Raw genomic sequence first — 20,698 nt, 5'->3', positions numbered from 1 at the left:
GTGTTCGACGCAAAATAAAAAGTCTCTAATTCGATTCCTTTTTCACTAATGACATTTGCCTTTGTGTCATCTTAAGTCTATTCTTATGCACTATAGCAAAAGCTAGATCCTATTAGAGCTGATCAAATTTAAGGAAATTAGTGAGATACCCTAAAGTTATAAAAACTCGATTGTAATAATGGATTCGGGGCTCAGTGTTGAAAAGGCACTTTCAGAGACTACTCAAATGCCCTTGGGAAGAAGCAAAAACACATTGGGTAGTGTTTAAGCGCCTGGGGTAGCGCTTTGGATCAGTTTCTCTATGAGTATTTCAGCATCTAACTATCCATACCAGAATATCCCTCTTGAAAAATCAGGATCTAGTAGTTTAGCAGATATATGCACTGTGGCTAATTACTATTAATTCGAGAGATTTCATTCCATTTCTGGATGTACTTAAAGAAGAATTGTCAAAGCCAACCTACCTTGAGAACATCCCTTGTAGATACTCACACAAGCAGACAGGGCCTTGCAAGTAGAAGACACAGAAAGACACCAGTAGTTCATCTACCTCAGTATTGTCTACACCAGAGATGGGCAGAAAGTAGATGTCTGGATGTTCTGGACATCAACTCCCAGCTTTCCTGACCATTGGCCATGCTGGCAGGGTCTTCTAAGAGCTGAAGTCCAAAACATCTGGAATCAATCTTCTGCCCACCCTTGGTCTAGACCACAGAAGAGTGCTCCACTGCCTTCAGGCTGCATGTGGCTCGTGCAGGTTTTCCATGTAGCCATTTCGGATGCCCAAGTTGCCTTCCTGTCGCCAAATTACCCACTGCTGCATGGAGGGAATCATCTCTGAATGCCTTCCTCTCCAGGTAGATTGTGCTCGTCCTACTCCTACAGCAAGTAGCACAATATCTTCCTGCCTGGGATTTGAACCTCCCCATCCTCACAGGCTGAGATGGAGGTGTGTGTGTGCGTATATGAGAGAGAGCTGCACATCTCAATGTGGAGAAGGGATACATTCCCAATAGAAAATGAACAGCCAGGTCAAAGAAATAAGAGGACATCTCTTGAAAAAGGCATAGATTAAAAATCACATCAGTACTTTTGTTTGCACCGTTTATGCCATTGGCAACTTTTACCATTAACATGCAGGAGATCTGTAGGTGGTAGAGTATGAACTTTTAAGTTGTTCTATGTAAAACACCGTAGACTTCAATGTAAAGCCTCGTATTTGACTTATATCTGATTTGAGTTTCATCCCTAAGTCAATTTAAAAGTTCAGAGTACAGAGCGATTCACTATTTCTAGCAAAAGAGGATGACCCTTTATGTGAAAATTCAGTACTGGATTTACATGCTTGTCTCATTAATACTATTGGGCAAATTAGATGATACAATTTTATGATTTAGGAAAAGAGCCTTTTAGTTTGAGAAATAGCAATTTCCTTTTTAAAAAACATCTTTCATTTTTAAAGCAATAAAAAATGGCATATATGTCCCATACCATAATGGATTAATTAAGAATATTATGTTTATCCTAAGTCCTGACCGAGTTGTACATCTTCATAACTCACTCATAAAAATTAATGCATTTTCCAACACTCCATAATGATATATCACCTATTTTTTTGCCATACCTGTTCAGAATAAATTGCTCCAAATTGGATTATTCTAAGGCACAGTGAGGAGTATTAAAAAATACATTGTTATTTTAGGAATTTACAGAGCTATGCACCAAATCTTAATCTTCTCACTGCACGTTTGAACTGTCACGCTACTCCCACTGTTATGAAACCATGCTGTTATTGCCACACCTATTTTTTTTCTCCAAATCTAATGGAATGAACACACAGTCCTCCTTACATCAAGCTTTGTTGCTTTTATCACAACCTTTTATTTTAAAAACATTTGTTATTGGCCATTCATGTAGGCAGAACAAAAATATTCATGCAGCAGCTCATAAAACTTTCACATTTCCAAACTGACAGACAAAAACCAATCCCCAAAATAATAATGTACAGATGTTCCTTTTTTAAAAAAAATTAGCTGTTGGCATTTAATGCTGCCAATCTCAAATGTGAACAAGTTTGTGAATTTCCCAGGTATTCAACATTTTACAGTGGATTGTTTATCCTCCAGTTGCATTATCATTCCAGATGTCTGAAATAGATAATTATTCAATAAATAGCAAATGTTAGATGGGCTATCTAAGGGCCAGTTATACTTTGGGGTTATTCATTAATGCTGTCCTTCCCTTCTGCCGCTAATATAGGCTCTACAGTATCATCTCAAAAGCAATTTGCCTTTAGTGATCATCTGCAAAGTAATCCTATTCTCAAATATAAAACTGAAATCTTATTCTCAAATCCATGTAGACAGAATCTCTAACAAAGTTACAATGTTGTATGAGTATGGGTGATACGTTCACTTTGCACGTTTCCAATCCAAAAGGGAGAAGGCAGCTGGAGCCTAATCTACACCAAGCAGGATATTGCACTATGAAAGCGGTATATAAAAGGCAGGAGTCACACCAAGTAGGATATAGTGTATGAAAGAGGTACGAAAGCGGCATATGGTCTGTGTCAATGGGCCCCAACAGTTGTCAGTGCACTTCAGTACCGCTATAAAGCAGGAGTGTGGCTCCTGCCTTTTATATACCGCTTTCATAGTGCAATATCCTGCTTGGTGTAGATGAGACCCCTGTTAACAAGTATACCTCTATGCAAAACACTGCCCTGCACAAAACAGGGTGAACATATGCAACAGGAGAAAGAACCCTGAGTTGCCCAAAGAGGGTGCCATTTTGAAGAGGTTACCAAGCTCTGTCACACATAGTTCTTGTGTGTTGTTTGAAAAATGTGGAGTCTGCAGATTTCCCTGAAACATCTCTTCTTCCACTGCAGTGTCCAAAGAGTGTGGAACCCATTAATTTAACAACATGAAATTTAAAATGCCCCGGCAAAACATCCGGAGATATGCATATCAATGACATGTCTTGAAGGGAAAGAAAACTTAGGGCAACTATGCAAAAATGTAATAGTCTTAAAGCAAAGATGGTTCAGGGGCACATAGATTTTAGATTGTACTTTGATATTATGATTTTATATTGTGGTTAAATTTTTATACTTTAGGTTGTACTTCGTGGTTTTAATTTTTGTGAACAGCCCAGAGAGCTTTGGCTATTGGGCAGTATAGAAACACAATAAATAAATAACTGGAAGTACCATTTTCTCCAACTTTATTTGTTGGGTCAGCCAGAAACTTTCAACTCAGAGATAAATAAGAGCTAAAGAGCAAACTCTGAAACTTTGTTTGATTTATTTTTAAAATATATGAACCATCCTTCCTTCATCAAGGATTCCAGAACAGCATATATAACATTATAAAAAGACAAATACAATATAAAAAGTGGTAAAATTGCAAAATAAGAGGTATAAAGCTATTCAACAAATCAGTGAGTTTAAAATAATTAAATGCCTGGGCAAAAAGGAATGTTTTGATTTGGTGCCAAAAAGAAGGCAAAGTTATCAACAATCATATCTCCCTACATCAACTGAAACTGAGTGGAAGGAGATGCAGGATAGGAAAAAAAAGTATTTCTTCATGTGTACTTAAACTATGGAATTTGCTTTTACAAGATGTAGTGATAGCCACCAACTTGGATGGCTTTAAAAGGGGATTAGACAAAATTCCAGGAAGATATGATTACCATTGGTTACTAGTCATGATGGCTGCATATTTCCTCCAGTATCAAAGACAGTATGCCTCTCAGTACCAATTGCTGGACAACTTAAGTGGAAAGGCGCTTTTGTGTTCCTGTCTTGCTTAAGGATTTCCCATGGGCATCTGGTTGATCAATGTAAAAACAGAATGCTGGACTAGATAAGCCTTTGGCCATAATTTTAGACTGATTAGATAAAAAATAGGACTTGAGGAAGTCCTCCTCCTCTCTGTCGTCCACTAACATTTCTCCGTCTTCTCCTTGCAGCAGACCTACTTCCTTGTAGACCAACTTGCTCCAAACATAGCCAATCACCCCCTTTTGTTATTTTTAATATCCCTCACATTCTGAGCTTTAGCGCTCCTGACATTTGCCCTGACAAGCTTTGGTTAGATGTTTGATAGAATCGTAGAGGAGAGATTGCTAGGTGAGTTAGCACAAATGGTAGCCAACAGTTCCCCAAAATATTTTCGATGTATACCGTTTACACGTTCTTTAAAAAGTCTCCACCCAAGCACATATCCTCCCAAGATAGCTGAGCCACAGCTGTAGTAACTCCTCGTTTGGAAGGTTGTGATGTGCTTTACATGGGGCTGACCTTGAAGATGATCCAGAAATCACAGTTGGTGGAAAATGCAGCTGCTAGGATGCTGACAGGTACAGCTGTCAGGGATCATGAAATGCCCATCCTGAAAGAACTGTATTGGCTGCCGATCTGTTTCCAAGCTGAGTTCAAGGTGCTGGTGTTGACCTAAAAAATCTTAAGCACTTAAGGTACTGGTTCCTGAAGGCTTGCCTCTCCCTATAAGAGTGTGGGTATACTCTTGGGTCCTTCTGGGAGGTCTGTATTGTCCCACTACTGGAGGAAGTACATTGACTGGTGACATGAGATTGGTTCTTCTCCATTGCATTGCCCTGATTTTAGAGGTCCTTCCCCAAAGTTTTGATCTAGAGCCTGTTCAGAGTGAACATTTCAGGACCAGGCTAGATCTATTTGTTTACCCAGGCATTTATGAGTAGTTAGTTGCTGCTGCAATGAATAGGATCCATTGTTGATTATTTCTTTCCCCTGCTTATTATCTATTAGTTTTCTTAGAGACTTATTCCTTGTATTTCTTGTTGGTTGTTTTTAACATTGTTGTTACCTGCACAGGGATTTTTTTTTTCTTTATGAAAGATGGAATATAAATAAAAATAAATAAAGCATTGCTATAATTAGTTATAATTTTATACGACAGAGCCTTTGGGAACAGGAAGCCTTTAGAAATAAGATATCCATAATAGTATATAGATTTCTATTTCTTAAATTTAAAATTCAGTCCAACAAAAATAGCTTTCATCTTCCTTGGCATGTATAGCCAGCATTCTCTTCCTACAACTCAAATTATCATTGTTTCCATTGTGTAAAATGAATTGACCCAGAAAGCTAAAAGGGGAAGAACCCATATTTGCTTGATTTATTCTGTAGCCAGAAGTTCACAAACAACTCAGTTGGTGTGTCACATAGCAACCACTTTATGCCTATTGTTAAAATACAGCTGTTGCTGAAAAAAGTAGTCTTGCTATTTACAAATTAAAAAGCAGAGCTGTGTTGCATCTCTTGAGTTTTTAAAGAAGTATACATTTGATCCTTGTCATTTTGCATACATTTGATCCTTGTCATTTTGATTTTGGCACAATCTGTGTAATTCTCATAAAGAAAAAGAGAGTTCCCTAAAAATAGGGCGCTGACCATGCGTAGGGTTGAATGAGAACACAGCTGGGAGAGGTCTTTTAAAACTGGTCTGCAAGTCTACATTAAGAGGAAAGTGCTAATTAATATTCTATGTAAGATACATAAAGTGAATTGGGGGGAAATCCATTTCAAATAATTTGCCACTATACCTCCCACCTGCAGACTTTTTTTATCTTTTCTTTTAAGTATCTCCAGCTTCTGACACGAACCCTGCCAATGCATGCCTCCCAAACCTACATAAAAAATGGAAGATTGCTCTACTTTGGAATTCACACTTCAGCAAGGGGAAAAGCACTTTATTTTTCTTTAACTTGGAAGATAATCCAACAGCCTTTAACCTATTATTATTATTATTATTATTTATTTATTTATTTATTTATATAGCACCATCAATGTACATGGTGCTGTACAGAGTAAAACAGTAAATAGCAAGACCCTGCCGCATAGGCTTACATTCTAATAACCTGTAACTTGAGCCCATTATTCCGTGTCCTGCACTCTGGAATGATCAAGAAGAGGTCCTGGCCCTCCTCTGTGTGACAACATTTCAAGTACTTGAAGAGGGCTATCGTGTCTACCCTCAGTCTTCTCTTCTCAAGGCTAAACATGCCCAGTTCTTTCAGTCTGTCCCTTTTCCGGCCTAGTAAATGTTGGTACAACAGAGAGTTCTTCTGAACAGCAGACAACAATATAGAACAAGAATGAAATCTAAGGCAGATCTTCAATACAGAAATATTAAACGATACTCAACATGGATCTTCTTAAGAAAGAGTGGTAAAAGATGAAAAGGAAAATAAAACTTGATATATACTACCCCAGTGGTAGGTAGCACCCTACACTACATTTGAGTGTTTTCTTTGAAAATCTCTCAATTACAGTCATTGTTCCACTGTGCGTCAAGAAGGGAATGAAGATCAGCTGAAGCTTCTAGGATTCTTATACAAGGTTGTACACAAGTAGGTGTACAACACATCCCTTTTGTTTGATATATTGTACTATCGCAAGGAGGTTCTTCATATGATTTGCTTAGCTAACCATGTATTACCTAATGTAAGTAATACAGAAAGGGAATTCTACTTCTAATAAAGAGCAAGTGCCTAAGTGGATATAAGAACGAAAAACGGTGAATGTGCTGTTTCCAAGGCACCTCTCTGGAAGGATCACTTTATCCCAATAAAGGTGTTTGTGCTGTTTCTGACTTCTGCGAAAGCAGGACGAAGTGAAAGGCAGCAGTGCCCAAATTAACCAGTGAAGTAGTGAAGGGTCCGGAAGGTACAGGATGGAAATATGAATCCAGAAGTGGAGAGGTTGCTCGGAAGAGGAGGCTGTAAGTAGAGGAATGCTTCTGAATGTTTCCAATTGTGATGAGAAAGGGAACAAGGACAGAGAGATGGTGAAGTGTGCATTCCCCATACAATTTTCCTTGCCTTTATGGAGGACCCCCGTTTTTTAATTTTTAATTTTAACCCTATATCCGTTAACTGTAACCCTGAAGTGTATATAGATAAGGCCCTTCTTTGAAAATGGAGTGATATGCTTACTTATTAATAATACTCACCACATCTCCAGTAAACCAAGTACTTTAAGTACCCTTTCGTCAGTGATTTTCACTGTAACCCAGCAAAGCAAGTCAATATTATTGCTGTTATTGTATTCTTACTGATCACATGGAACTCATGAGGGCATACCTGACATTCCCAGGCAGCTCCCATCCAGGCATTGACCAGACTCGTACCTGCTTAGCTTTAGCTAATGTTGTAGGATCATGTATCTTCAGATCATGTGCTGGGACCTATGTCTTACTGTTCCTATATAATATATGAAAAGCTATTGTGGCTTGCTCAACTGCAGCTTCCTCAAAGTCATCCAGTGAATTCATGGCCATGCAGAGTTCTGCCTTGATATCTGAGGTCAAAATACACTGGGCCAATAGACCACAATGGTTAACACTGATCTGCTAAACATTTTTGAGTTTGGAATACATTTCCCTCATGAATTTAAAAATTGTTATTATGTTGAGTTTTAACTGACACAGAACAGTTGTTTTAAATGGATATTATCTAATCTGTTTTTATGGTTTTGAATTTTGGATATCGGTTTTACTGTCCAGTGTTTTAATCATTGTAAACTGCCCAGAGAGCTTTGGCTATGGGGTGGTGGTATTATTATTATTATTATTATTATTATTATTATTATTATTAAATTCATGAGGGAAATATATTCCAAACTTTGGCTAACAGGTATTCATAGACATGCAAAACCCACCAAACTGAAAGGCTCATTGTGAGATACATGTGTGTATTGATCGTTTTCAATCAAGGCCAAATCTATACCTTGTATCGTTATCATTATGATCCCATCATGGTAACGCTATATATCTTATAGGACACACAATGACATTTGTTGCGGTATTCCGGATATGGAGGTGGGAAGCTGAAAATAACACCATGATTGCGGTATATAGAACGTGTAATGTGCCCCAACAGTTATCAGTGCACTTCAATACAGCTATAAAGCAATAGTGTAGATCTAGCCCATGTCTGGAGGTGCACAAGGAACAAGAAGAGAAAAAACAAAAACAAGAGAATGGGAACAGGTGTTTGTAAGTTTAGTGGTCAAGCAGTCAAATTACCACGTCAAATTACCACGTTGTTTTGGATCAGTATAGCTGTGGTCAAAGCATTCCATAAAAGCATCTCATAAGCCATTAAGTGTGTGTGTGTGTGTGTGTGTGTGTGTGTGTGTGTGTGTGTGTGTGTATCAGGATGACAATTGTAGGATTTTTTTTACTTAGTCCAATGTCACATGGAGAGCAGAATTTCTATGCCTGTTGGTGGAATCTTTCATGTCTCTAGATCAACTCCATTTTGAACATCTATAAACATCTCTCAAAATCAGTGTGTGTGTTTCTGCGTGTCTGTGTACGTGCGTGTTTGTGAATGCACATATATGTGTGGATCCCTATGGAAATCCTGCATCTCACAACATACACCATTATATGACAACAGGGACTCACTTGCTTCATTTATTATTATTATTATTTATTTATTTATATAGCACCATCAATGTACATGGTGCTGTACAGATTACACAGTAAATAGCAAGACCCTGCCGCATAGGCGGGATTGTTTGTTTTTAACTTTAGATCACTTCTCTTTCAAAGAACTCCCCTGAAGAGACAACCAAGGGTCAAAATGTCCCTTATAACTGGAAACTTGCTTTTGGTAACCCGCTCCAAACTGCACTGCAGCTAAGGAAAAATAAAGTCACCATTTCAACTCCCAACACTTCAGCCTTTGAAATGCAGCTGAAATTATGTTAAGTAAAATGCTTTTAAAAGGATGCTTTAATGAAGAAGAAACACTACAACCAATTCTTTTCTTTTTTCTTTTTCTTTTCTTTTTTTCTTTTTTTTTTTTTTTTGTATGTCAAAGGATTCGCCTAACTTATATGTCAAAGGATCCGCCTAACAAATCATAATCCACAATGATAAAACCTTCCTCCATCGAGGCAAATTGCATACAAAAAAAGAAGAAAAAAGATTGCTATGGCAAAGAATTGTGAATTTCATTAAATATGTTAACAGGGGGAAAAATTCAGCTTTGAAAAATAGTAATCCTGTCTTTCAACAAAAATATTATAGGAAGCTATGAATTTGGTAGATCTGAATAGGCTGTTGGTACATGTTTTACTAAGGTAATATAATGGCACACTATTATTAGATCACATTAATCATTACTATGCCAAAGGCAGTGACAGGCCCACTGAAAAGGATTGAAAGGGCTGGTAATGGATATAAATTACCCATTGTGTGATAAAAGGATTTTTACTAAGAAGGTAAGAATAAAACAGCAAATTTCTAATATAACTGTTGTGGGGGGAAAAACCCAAAATAAAAGTAATCCTCTGTTAGTAATATCCACAAAAATCAAAAACTAAGCACTTCTTGAAACAAGATAATGTCGCAATGTTAAAAAAAGGAAAGGAAAGGAAAATAATGTATACAGTGTGAAATTAATTTCTTGGCATGTAATATTGCTATCAGTTTAAATGGTTTATGGGATGACCTCTAAGGAATATGGTCAAAAGGAAAGGTAGGTTTTGCTAATTAGAAGTGAAGACGGTTTTATGTAGATTCGTTTAAGCCCCTCAGCAGTATCAAATGTGGATTGCCAGGAAACCCGGTATTATGTGCTGTTTTATGACAGCTGGTTCAATTACCCCCAAGTTCTTTGTACACAAAAGCTACCGTACCAAATACTGAATTCTTTATACAAAATAGACAGTCTTTCCCATGCCTTTTTAAAAAATCATTCTTATTCTTCTTAAGAGTGGGCAACTTGTCTGGTAACAAGGATCAAACTAGAAATCAAGCATGAGGTCTGTGGCTAATTCACCAATTTAGGTAGCTCCTATTTAGCCTAATTCTCATTTCCTGATGGCTTGCAAGTTAGAGCAAGTATCCGTTTTGCCCTCATTCTGGGTCATGCCAGAATAAATCTTACAGTGCAATCCTATACATGTCTATTCAAACATAAGTTCAATTTACTTCAATACAGCCTATGCCCATGTCTGCAAGTATAAGACTGCAGCCTAAATTACAAAGATTTTTTAAACAAAATAGGAAGGGGGGAATCAAGACCTTCAAGATTCGATGATTTATCCATTTTTATATAGTTTATCAATAGATAAAAGAGGTAGATGGACCCTGTTCAGATGACACGTAGTTAAGCACTTTGAGCTAAACGTTATGGCTTAGTGTGTCATGTGAACTATGACTTAGTGCGTCGTGTGAACCATTCCTAACCATGGTGGCTACATAACCACAGTTTAAACATGCTCACTAGCCATTTGCTGCAAAAGAGTTAATGGGTTGCCTGAACAGGCCCATAGACAGAAAGCGTTTTAATCATCTCTTCTACCAAAAGGTATTAGGAATGGTTACTAGGATGGGCAAAACATGCCGATTCTTCTCTGTGATTAATCTGTGCATTTTTAAAATTAATTACAGTTCCAATTCATAATTAGTTTAGACACCAATGTGGAATCTGAATTAGTTACAAATAGCCCCTGGCATGCAGAGCATTTCACAGTGTGCCATGGCAGGAAGGCCTCTAAGGATGTCCAAGCCTCTTTGCATCATGGGGACTTTAACTAAGAGGCTGCCCAGACCTTGGATCAGCTTTGACTAGGATTGGAGGAGAAGACTGAATGTGCTTTTCCGCACATTGGAACTACATTTCCCACACTGCTGAGAGACCTTAGCATGTCCTGTAGCATCTCAGGCTTTAGTGCAGTCTGCAGGCTGAAACTGGGCTCTTCCTGCTGCCCCTTTCCCCTGGATGAGTCTGTACAGGGAAGCAATGGTGGGTTCAAAGCTCCACAACTTGCCCGGGGCACCTCTTCACAAATGGAATCAACACCTGCTATGAAAATGAGAAACTCAAGCCAAGACGCCAAGGCTCACCCTAAAGCTTGGCGCAAGCTGCTAGTAAGTACATAAGAAGAGTCATGCTGGATCACACCAAGGGTCTATCTGGTGCAGCATTCTGTTCACACTGTGAACCAGCTGTTCACAGGAGACCCACAAGCAAGACATCAGTGCAACACACACACACCAACCATGTTCCCCAGCAACCTGTCTCTGATACAAGAGGTAGCATAGAGCCATCAGGACTAGTAGTCATTGATAGCCTTCTCCTCCAGGAATTTCTCTATCCCCTTTTGAAGCCATCCAAATTAGTGGCCATCATCACATCTTAGGTTAGTGAATTCCATAGTTTCGCTGTGCGCTGTGTGAAGAGCAAAAGTACTGACTAATTCTGGATAGAGAGGTGATAGCTGAGAGGACATGATCTCTTGCTGTTCAAGCTTGACCCTAATAGATAGGTTTTGGATGTTAGTCTATGCCAGCGTCATCATTGCTGTACAAAAAGACCTAGGAGGCTCATAGACATCCCTAGAACCTTTACTGGATTTGTTCTGGTCCCCTACATATTCTGGTGAGTCCACGTCTGCTCTGAAATAGATCTGGAAGTCCATTTAGCACAAGCATCATTCAGTAATCCTGCGTTTGACACCATCCCTCGCCATCATAGCAACGGCCCAACTTTCCTCTGGGGCACTACTTGAATTACAATGCAAATGTGCGAATTGTGTTTGTTCAGCCCTGGTGAAGAAGAGTTAGGCAAAACAGGCAACTCAGGAGAATGCAGGTCTAGCAAACAGCCCTGGCTGGAGGAAGAGGCCAGTGAGGATTCAGCAAGGCACAGTGAGAGGATCAGGATTCCAGCAGGTGCGGGAAGTCAGAGGGAGATCTTTCAGAATCCAGCCTAGAAATGCAGTTCTCTATCCCACCCCTCCCGTCAGCCCCCACCATAGCTGGCAGTTTTGCAGGCTAGTAACTGTTGAGAGCTTATTTACAAGGCTCAGTTTTTCCCCATATGTTGTATGACCAAGATATGTGTAGTGACTAATAATGGACTGCTGAAAGGCAAACATCCCACATATTGGATAGATAAATGTGGTAAATGCAGTTTTGAAGCTATCCTGGGAGAGAAAGCTATGACATGATACATTTCTTTTAGAGCAGTGTGTCCACCAATTTTGCCTATTACAAAAAGTAATATCAGCCATGGTCATGGTGTATGCTTACTAAAGAGACTGTCTTCAGTAGCAGAAGAGCTGAAATAGATTTTGAGATAGAAACTCAAATTTGAGATTTGTTCAAATAGAGATGGTTAGGTAATGTTTTTCTTCCCGTATACATACACACAACACATGAAAGGGACCCTGGCATTAACTTAGGGACACTCATTAATAAAGTAGAGAAGTCTTAAAATATTATGACAAAACAATTCTTACCAGGTTAGTCCAACATCAACACTTTTTCCCCCCTTCTGGCTGTTGAATCTTCACAGAGAGATGAGGTAAGTACAGAAGGTCAGGAAATGCAAAAACAATACCTGTGAGAAATTTAAAAATGCAAAGCCATTGTAATTAAATCAAAATCAATTCTACATAAAATAAAAACATCATACTCTATAAAAGTGTGTGTGTGTGTGTGTGTGTGTGTGAGAGAGAGAGAGAGAGAGAGAGAGACTAATACAAACAATATAATTTTTTAAGAGCTGGTGGTGTGTTTTCAGAGAGGGAATTCCTTCCTGTTTTGTATGGGGTGGGGGGAATTATACTCAATATTGTTTTTATGATCATGTCCGAAAATTAAGAGAAAGCCAAACAATACTAAAAGTCCAGTTATTTGATGCTGATATTCTAGTCTAGGGCAGCCGTTTATGAATTTCCAAAAAAGAGGAAATGCATAACCAAAAGAGGGAACAAAAGAGGACAATTACCTGCATACAATTTGCATATGTTAGTTTATATGTATAGGTGTCTATTTAGAAATAATTATTATAATCTCAATAGAAATACAGTACATTCCACCATAGTGTGGAAGACTGTGAAAGGGTGTGTGTCCTTTGCTTAATTCTCTTGTTCAGGTGCTCTTGATGGGCAACTTCAAATCCCAGGTCTTTGTTCTAATGGTTCTTTAGCTTCAAATAGAGGACACCTTCAAAAGAGAGGGAAGCCCTTCAATTAGAGGATGGTTCTCTGATGGTCCTGATGGCTAAGTGTAACCTCCAATATCAGAGGCAGTAAGCCTGTATGCACCAGTTGTTCCGGAACATGGGTGGGAGGGTGCTGTTGCACCATGTCTTGCTTGTGAGTCCCTGGTCAACAACTGGTTGGCCACTGTGGGAACAGAGTGATTATTATTATTATTATTATTATTATTATTATTATTATATAGCACCATCAATGTACATGGTGCTGTACAGAGTAAAACAGTAAATAGCAAGACCCTGCCGCATAGGCTTACATTCTAATAAAATCATAATAAAACAATAAGGAGGGGAAGAGAATGCACCAAACAGGCAGTATAAAAGTCAGAACAAAATCAAGTTTTAAAAGCTTTAGGAAAAAGAAAAGTTTTTAGCTGAGCTTTAAAAGCTGCGATTGAACTTGTAGTTCTCAGATGTTCTGGAAGAGCGTTCCAGGCGTAAGGGGCAGCAGAAGAAAATGGACGAAGCCGAGCAAGGGAAGTAGAGACCCTTGGGCAGGTGAGAGACATGGCATCAGAGGAGCGAAGAGCACGAGCGGGGCAATAGTGTGAGATGAGAGAGGAAAGATAGGAAGGAGATAGACAGACCCTAGATGGACTAGATGGACCCTTGGTCTGATCCAGCAGGGCTCTTCTTATGTTCTTATGTTCACTCTCACTCCCTTACAAGCACTTACTACACATCCGGGTTACACCATCTGCTAACAGTCATATCTCTCTCTCTCCCTCTCTCTCTCTCTCTTTCTCTCATCTTCACAGGACTGTCTCCTTCTGGATCCATCTCACATCCCATTCCCATGCATACCAGGAGGCCGGTGCACCCTATGACCACAAGCAGTAACTACAGGGTTCACAATGCTCTTCCATAGATTTGTTAACCTATTTGCTTCAGGCCACCTCCTATACCCTTGCAGGCTCCACGACAGGGAATTATGCAGCAGGTGGAGGTCTTCCTCACACAGAAGGCAGCAACAAACATGGGTTACCTGCAACCCTATCTTTCCCCTGTATGAAGAGCGGTATTAAAAACAAAACAAAACCCAAAACCACTATTGGTCTTGATGAGCTGCCTTATGTAAAAAGATTAGCCAAGTCTGAATTAAGCCAGCTATGTGAAGCTAACCCTCAAGCTTTATATTTGGTCCTGACTTGTAGATATTTCTAGCATGAAAAGTTCCATAAAAGCTAACTTTCTGGAAAGGATGCAGCCTTAAATTCCTGCAAAACCATTGCAAAAGGCAAGACGCCAGGTACTGTCTTGTAAAGACTTCAATTTGAATTACATTCTCTTCCCAAGGCGCTTTTTATTTCTGGCCCTGCTGACGATACCTGATAACTAAGTGGGCTTTGGTTTGATGGGCAGGGGGTTTGGTGCGTTCATTTTTAATGACTACACTATGGTTTATGCAGAATTCATCTTTACAAAGGTGTTGTTGTGAACTGTCCAGGGAGCTTCAACTATTGGGTGGTATAGAAATGGAATAAAGACAGAAAGAAAAATATGCATCAGTATACACTTATTTACATTCTCTCTCATCTCCCCCTCCTCTTCTTCTTCTTCCTCCTCCTCCTCCAGTATCAGAGGCGATAAACCTACATACATCAGTTGCTGGGGAACATGGGTGGGAGGGTGCTGTCACACCATTTCTTGCTTTTGGGTCCTGGTCGACGGATGGTTGGCCACTGCATGAACAGACTGCTGGACTAGATGGACCTTCGGTCTGATCCAGCAAGGCATTTCTTATGTTCTTACATCCTTCCCTCATTTACCCAGATTGGAGAGATCCCTTCTTCACAGTTTGCTTGGGTTCAGCATGCCAAATAGCCTGCTCATCTGCAAACTTGACTACTACATTTTTCACAGATGACTTCAAAGTATTTATGAATAAATTAAAATACCAGTCCCTCAAAGAGCTTACTGATTATTTCTTTCCATTGTGAGAACTGTCCATTTTCTCCTACTGACTGCGTTTTCCTATTCAATAAGTGGAAATGTCTTCTCATTCAATTATTGCTACATTTACTCAGGTTCCTTTTATAAGAGACTTTGTCAAAAGCTTTTTGAAAGCCCAATAGGGCCAGGAGACTGCCATGGTCACCTGGCCCTATTGCTGAACGCACACAAGGGCTTAACTCACCCGGGTCCTAAATGTTCCCCTCAATGCTTTGTTATAGAGGCTGCAGTACTTCCTACATATCTATCTGTAGTTAGCTTCTCCAGGTTCAGGTAGAAGAGTCTAGTTTCAAAGGAGATGCATTTGGCCACCTAAATAACCTGTCTTCTAAGGAATACAAATCTCTGCAAGTGTGAACTAGATTATAATTAGATGATTAAAGGGGATTAAATGCCATATAGGCTCATTGGGAAGCACAGAAATCTAACCCACTTTAAGCCTGGTTTAATCTGAACCTTTAGTTTATCTTCTCTTGTCTCACAGTTGAATCTCCATGTTTAGTTTTAAAACTTCTCTATTTTTTACCTCCCAGCATGGAGAAAAAACCTTCTAATTTGGAGGATCCACGTGGCAAGTATGTTATGCTCATGTGAACCAACCCTAACTTAACAGTCTTCCAGAATTTAAGAAAGCCATAAAGACTGATCTCTTCTGGCAGGCCTACCCAGTTGAATTTTAATCATGTGCTGCTTTTAATGATGTATTAGTTTTAAATGTTTTAATTAGTTATATGTATTTTATGGTGTTTGCATTTGTGTTGTACCCCGCCTTGATCCAGAGGGAGAGGTGGGTAACAAATTATTATTATTATTATCATCATCATCATCATCATCATTTAAAGCCCTAAACGGCTTGGGGCCAGGTTATCTGAAAGAACGCCTCCTCCCATATGTACCTGCCCAGACCCTAAGGTCATCCTCAGGGGTCCTTCTCCGCGAGCCCCTGCCAAAGGAAGTGAGGCAGGTGGCTACCAGGAGGAGGGCCTTCTCTGCTGTGGCACCCCGGCTGTGGAATGAGCTCCCTAAGGAGGTTTGCTTGGCACCTACAGTATATGCTTTTAGACGCCAGGTGAAGACCTTTTTATTCTCCCAGTATTTTAACTGTCTATAAATAAATTTTAACTTGGTGTTTAAAATTTGTAATTTTGCATTGCTGCTGTTTTTGTCTGGTTGAGCTTTTATATTGTATTTTATATTATGGTTTTATACTGTTGTTTTATACTTTGAATGTTTTTAATTTTTGTGAACCGCCCAGAGAGCTCCGGCTATTGGGCGGTATAGAAATGTAATAAACAAACAAATTAATAAATAAATAAATATTATTATTAACACACATTTCCTGGTAACCCCCATGTGACAGCCTGCAAACTGGACCAAAGGTGAAGACTGAGAACCAAACATCTACAGAGAATCTTCTCTTTCTTCTACCTAAAACTAAGGATTCAGAAGACCTCTTATTTCCACAGATAAATTTCCACTTTCCATACGTTGGACTTGCAGGATACTTATTCACAAAACCACACGGATCCCACCCACCCACCTACCCCCAGTGTAGATAGGGATCTCTGGTTCACACTGAATCTGTATTATCTGCTATTGTGCATCATGTTCCCAGTTCAAGTGCACAGATGCAAACTGCATGTACAATTGGCTTAGCTCTACAAAATATTTCTCATTCAGAAGCACAGGGAGCAGTATGGATTAATGCAAATCTAGTTGCACTTTGCATGTGTAGATAACTTAACTGTGCAACACTTGACACAATTAGCAGCACTATTCTGAGCATGTTTACTCAGAATAATTCCCATACTTATGTCCAATGGGGCTTATTCCTTAGTAAGTGTATTTAAGATTACAGGCTACACCACCATTTGTTCACATAGATTGGACAATAATATTCACAAACCTGCTAATACCTTTGGGGCATTATCCATAACAGCAAATATGTGGTTTGGAAGCAGAAAATCACAGATATTCACAGCATCCCTACTTGAAACTATTTTAAAATCACCTTGTTTTGCTGATAAATCTAATCTATAATATGAAAACCAAAAACAGAGAGCTAATAAGCTGCTTCTTTGGAAGAGATGTTATCCTCCTACAGAAGTTCTGTAGGGTAGATCTCATATATATGCTATGCTATGCTATTACAAAGCTGCCAAAACAAAAAAACAAAAAAACCCAGGAAGAAAACCCTGGTGTTAAATTCTGGTAAAAGCCAGAACACAGTGATATTTCATCAGTTTTAAAAGTCCTGTACTGATTTGTTTGGAGGGTTTGTGTCATTGATCATCAGGTCAATGTCTCTTGCAATCTCTTTTTCCAGTTCATGACTTTGACTGAAGCCCTCGGGTTTAAAACCTGAAAGTGATTTAAAGCCTGTAATACATAACTTCCGAAACAAATTGGGGACTGTCTACCACTTTTGCACACTGAAATGAAAGACAGGCAGAGTTAAATAGCCAAAAGAGAAATTTAACTCACCTGCACTAATGTCATTCTGAAGCTTTTAACATAAATAGTGCAAAACAAAATATCTTTCAAAGTTGGCTAATACTTCAGGCTATATGAAAGCTATCAATGCGGCATTCCAAGTAGAACAAACAGGACTACTTTGTGGGAGGCAACAGGGGAGGAAAATGCCCAGTGTTGACTTGAGCTTAGAAAACAATAAAGTGCATCATAAACCTCTGAAAACAAATTTATTAGGGGGGGGGGAACCAATGTGGTCAGTTAAATTTGCTCAGCACTTGTACCAAGTGAACAGTTTGATCCAGTGTACTTGAATGAAAACTAAGGAAAGGTTAGGAGCTGTGCAAACACACACACACACACACAATCTTGTGAGATACTGGCATCACAAGGTTGACAACACCCAAAGGACTTTGGGGTCCAACTTCACAAGGTAGCCAGAATAAAGCACACACTATTCTTGTCACAAGAAGAGAGCAGGTGATCTAAAATGTTCTCAAGAGTTGTGGTCCTCAAATAACAACAACAACAGCAACAACTTATTTATTTATTACCTGCCTCTCCCTCTGGACCAAGGCAGTGAACAACACTGAATACAAAAATACTATAAAATACATAAAACTGATTAAAAACATATAAAACTAATACACTAGTCAAATAACAGTCAGACATCTTAAAATTCAACTGGGTAGGCCTGCCGGAAGAGATCAGTCTTTATAGCCTTTTTAAATTCAGAAACACTGTTAAGTTGGCAAATCTCTTCCGGCAGGCCATTCCACAGTCTGGGAGTGGCAGAAGAGAAGGTCCTCTGGGTCATGGTTGTCAGCCTAGTTTTCATTGACTGAAGTAAATTCTTCACAGAGGACCTGAGTGTGCAGGGCAGATTGTACAGGAGAAGGCGATCCCACAGGTAACCTGGACCCAAAGCATGTAGGGTAATAACCAACACTGTAAACTTCACCCAGAAACTAATTGGCAGCCAGTGAAGTGATTTTAAAATTGGTGTAATATGTCACCCCTAGGTGTACTGGTGACCAACCTGGCTGCGGTATTTTGAACTAGTGGAAGTTTCTAGACTAGGCACAAAGGTAGCCCTATGTACAGCACATTGTAGAAGTTGGGCCTCAAAGTTACCAGTGCATGCACTACTGTCTTCAGGTCTTCCAACTCTAGGAAGAAGCACAGCTGGCATATCAGCCGAAGCAGATAGTAGAGATGGGTCTGTAGTTTGGCTTTCACTCACATGCTTTAAAAAAAAGAGTTCAAGTTCTTTCCATCCTGAACATGAAGAAATTTGCACATTCTGGTCAATTCCGCTAAAAATTGAACTGAACCAAAATTCTCATCTGCACTGACCAACTACAACTACTCCCAGCATGGAGAGGACCGTAGATGGCCGGGCAGGCAAGCAGGGACAGCGGCTGGCCACTGGGCTGAATTGACCCAAAGCGCTTCTCTACTTCAGGCTGAGGCAGCCCACTCCAGTCCCAAACCGGCTTCAACTCGGATTCAGGGTTTGGGATCGAGGTGAAACACAATCCATGTTCATTTGCATGCAGGAGTTATTGTGGAAATAACGTGGGTGTACAATATGCAGTGTATCTAAAATAATGGACCAGTTTAGATGATACAACAGCCAATCATGGGTTCATTAACCCACAGTCAGTTCTAGAGTTATGCAAAGGTTGTTTAACCCTCTCTGGCCATCCTCACAAAACACAATAAACCACATCAACCCCAACCAGGGCTTGCCTATTCATAACAGTGGACAGCATATGCCATGGCCAATTGAGGGTTAATTAAATCATGATGGGCCGTCCTGTCATCCAAACAAGATCAATGTGAAAACTAAGACTGGAAAATTGGCAGCCATCTGAACATGGCCAATATATGAAGCTGGTGATGTTAGAAGCCTGGCAGGTTTCGTGCTCCTTCATACAGCGTGTTTTAGATGTATACCAATAATGTTTGCATAAAGCATGAATACAACAAATATGGAGTTGCATATCATGTTAGCTAACCAACATATTGTGACTCCCTGTCAAGAGTTCACTCACTAGCAAATACAGATGCTCACCTGTAATGTGTGAAACAGCTCTCAAATGTATAAAGCAAATAATTGCAGATAGCTTGAGAAAGGAAGCTCACTCACAGACAACAGGGAAAGGCAAAGAAGGATGCAGTCCACTCAATTGTGCCCTCAATGATTCAGAAGCCCCAAACCTTGGAGGCTTCCGATCATCCAATGCAGGGCAGGAAGACATCTTCACTTCCCATTCTCCTGCCCTTCATGGGCTTTTATGCCCATCTAGCAACTTTGCTTAGGGGTGAGAGGGAAGGAGGCTGAGGAGGCCTCAGCATAACTCTTATCCCAGCTTTTCTGGTCTCCTCACCTCCCTGCCCACTGAAACGTCCCCTTTCCCCCCCTCTGAGGTTGGTTTTCCAACCTCGGAGACCAGCCTGAGCAGTTCTTTCTGTTCCTTCCTCTCACATCAGTTCGATGGTTTCTGTTCACCACTCTGCTGCTAAGATCATCTTCTTGGCTCGCCGCTCTGACCATGTTACTCCACTTCTGAAATCTCTTCATTGGCTTCCAATTCACCTCAGAATCCAATATAAACTTCTCCTGTTGACCTACAAAGCTTTTCACAGTCTAGCTCCTTCCTGTCTTTCCTCTCTCATCTCACACTATTGCCCGCTCATGCTCTTCGCTCCTCTGATGCCATGTTTCTCACCTGCCCAAGGGTCTCTACTTCCGCTGCCCCTTATGCCTGGAACGCTCTTCCAGAACATTTGCGTACTACAAGTTCAATCGCAGTTTTTAAAGTTCAGCTAAAAACTTTTCTTTTTTCTAAAGCTTTTAAAACTTGATTTTGATCTGACTTTTATACTGTTAGTTTTACTCTACCCAGTGCCTGTTTGGTGCATTCTCTTCCCCTCCTTATTGTTTTATTATGATTCTATTAGAATGTAAGCCTATGCAGCAGGGTTTTGCTATTTTATTGTTTTACTCCGTACAGCACCATGTACACTGATGGAGCTATACAAATTAATAATAATAATAATAATAATAATAATAATAATAATAATAATAACAACAACAACAACAACAACAACAATAATTCCAACCGTGAGGGGACAGGGGCAGGTGGATCTCTGATTCCCCCCTTTTGAGTGCTGCCTCCAACCTTGGAGGGGGGAATCC

The 20,698-nt window shown here is 39.7% G+C and overlaps 1 protein-coding gene across 1 annotated transcript in view; it reads right to left on the bottom strand.

Moving 5' to 3' along the window:
- ZNF536 (zinc finger protein 536) overlaps nucleotides 1-20,698 on the bottom strand; it is a 328,037-nt gene that overhangs the window by 221,513 nt on the left and 85,826 nt on the right. Inside the window, exon 2 of the mRNA XM_063141427.1 lies at nucleotides 12,308-12,408. The gene's annotated coding sequence lies outside the window, so the exon portion shown is untranslated. The remainder of the gene's footprint in view (nucleotides 1-12,307; nucleotides 12,409-20,698) is intronic.

The sequence above is a fragment of the Elgaria multicarinata genome, chromosome 14 (genome assembly GCF_023053635.1).
Source record: "Elgaria multicarinata webbii isolate HBS135686 ecotype San Diego chromosome 14, rElgMul1.1.pri, whole genome shotgun sequence".
NCBI classification, from domain to species: domain Eukaryota; kingdom Metazoa; phylum Chordata; class Lepidosauria; order Squamata; family Anguidae; genus Elgaria; species Elgaria multicarinata.
The sequence above is the reverse complement of the archived record's forward strand: the minus strand, read 5'-3'. Positions and strand labels throughout refer to the sequence as shown.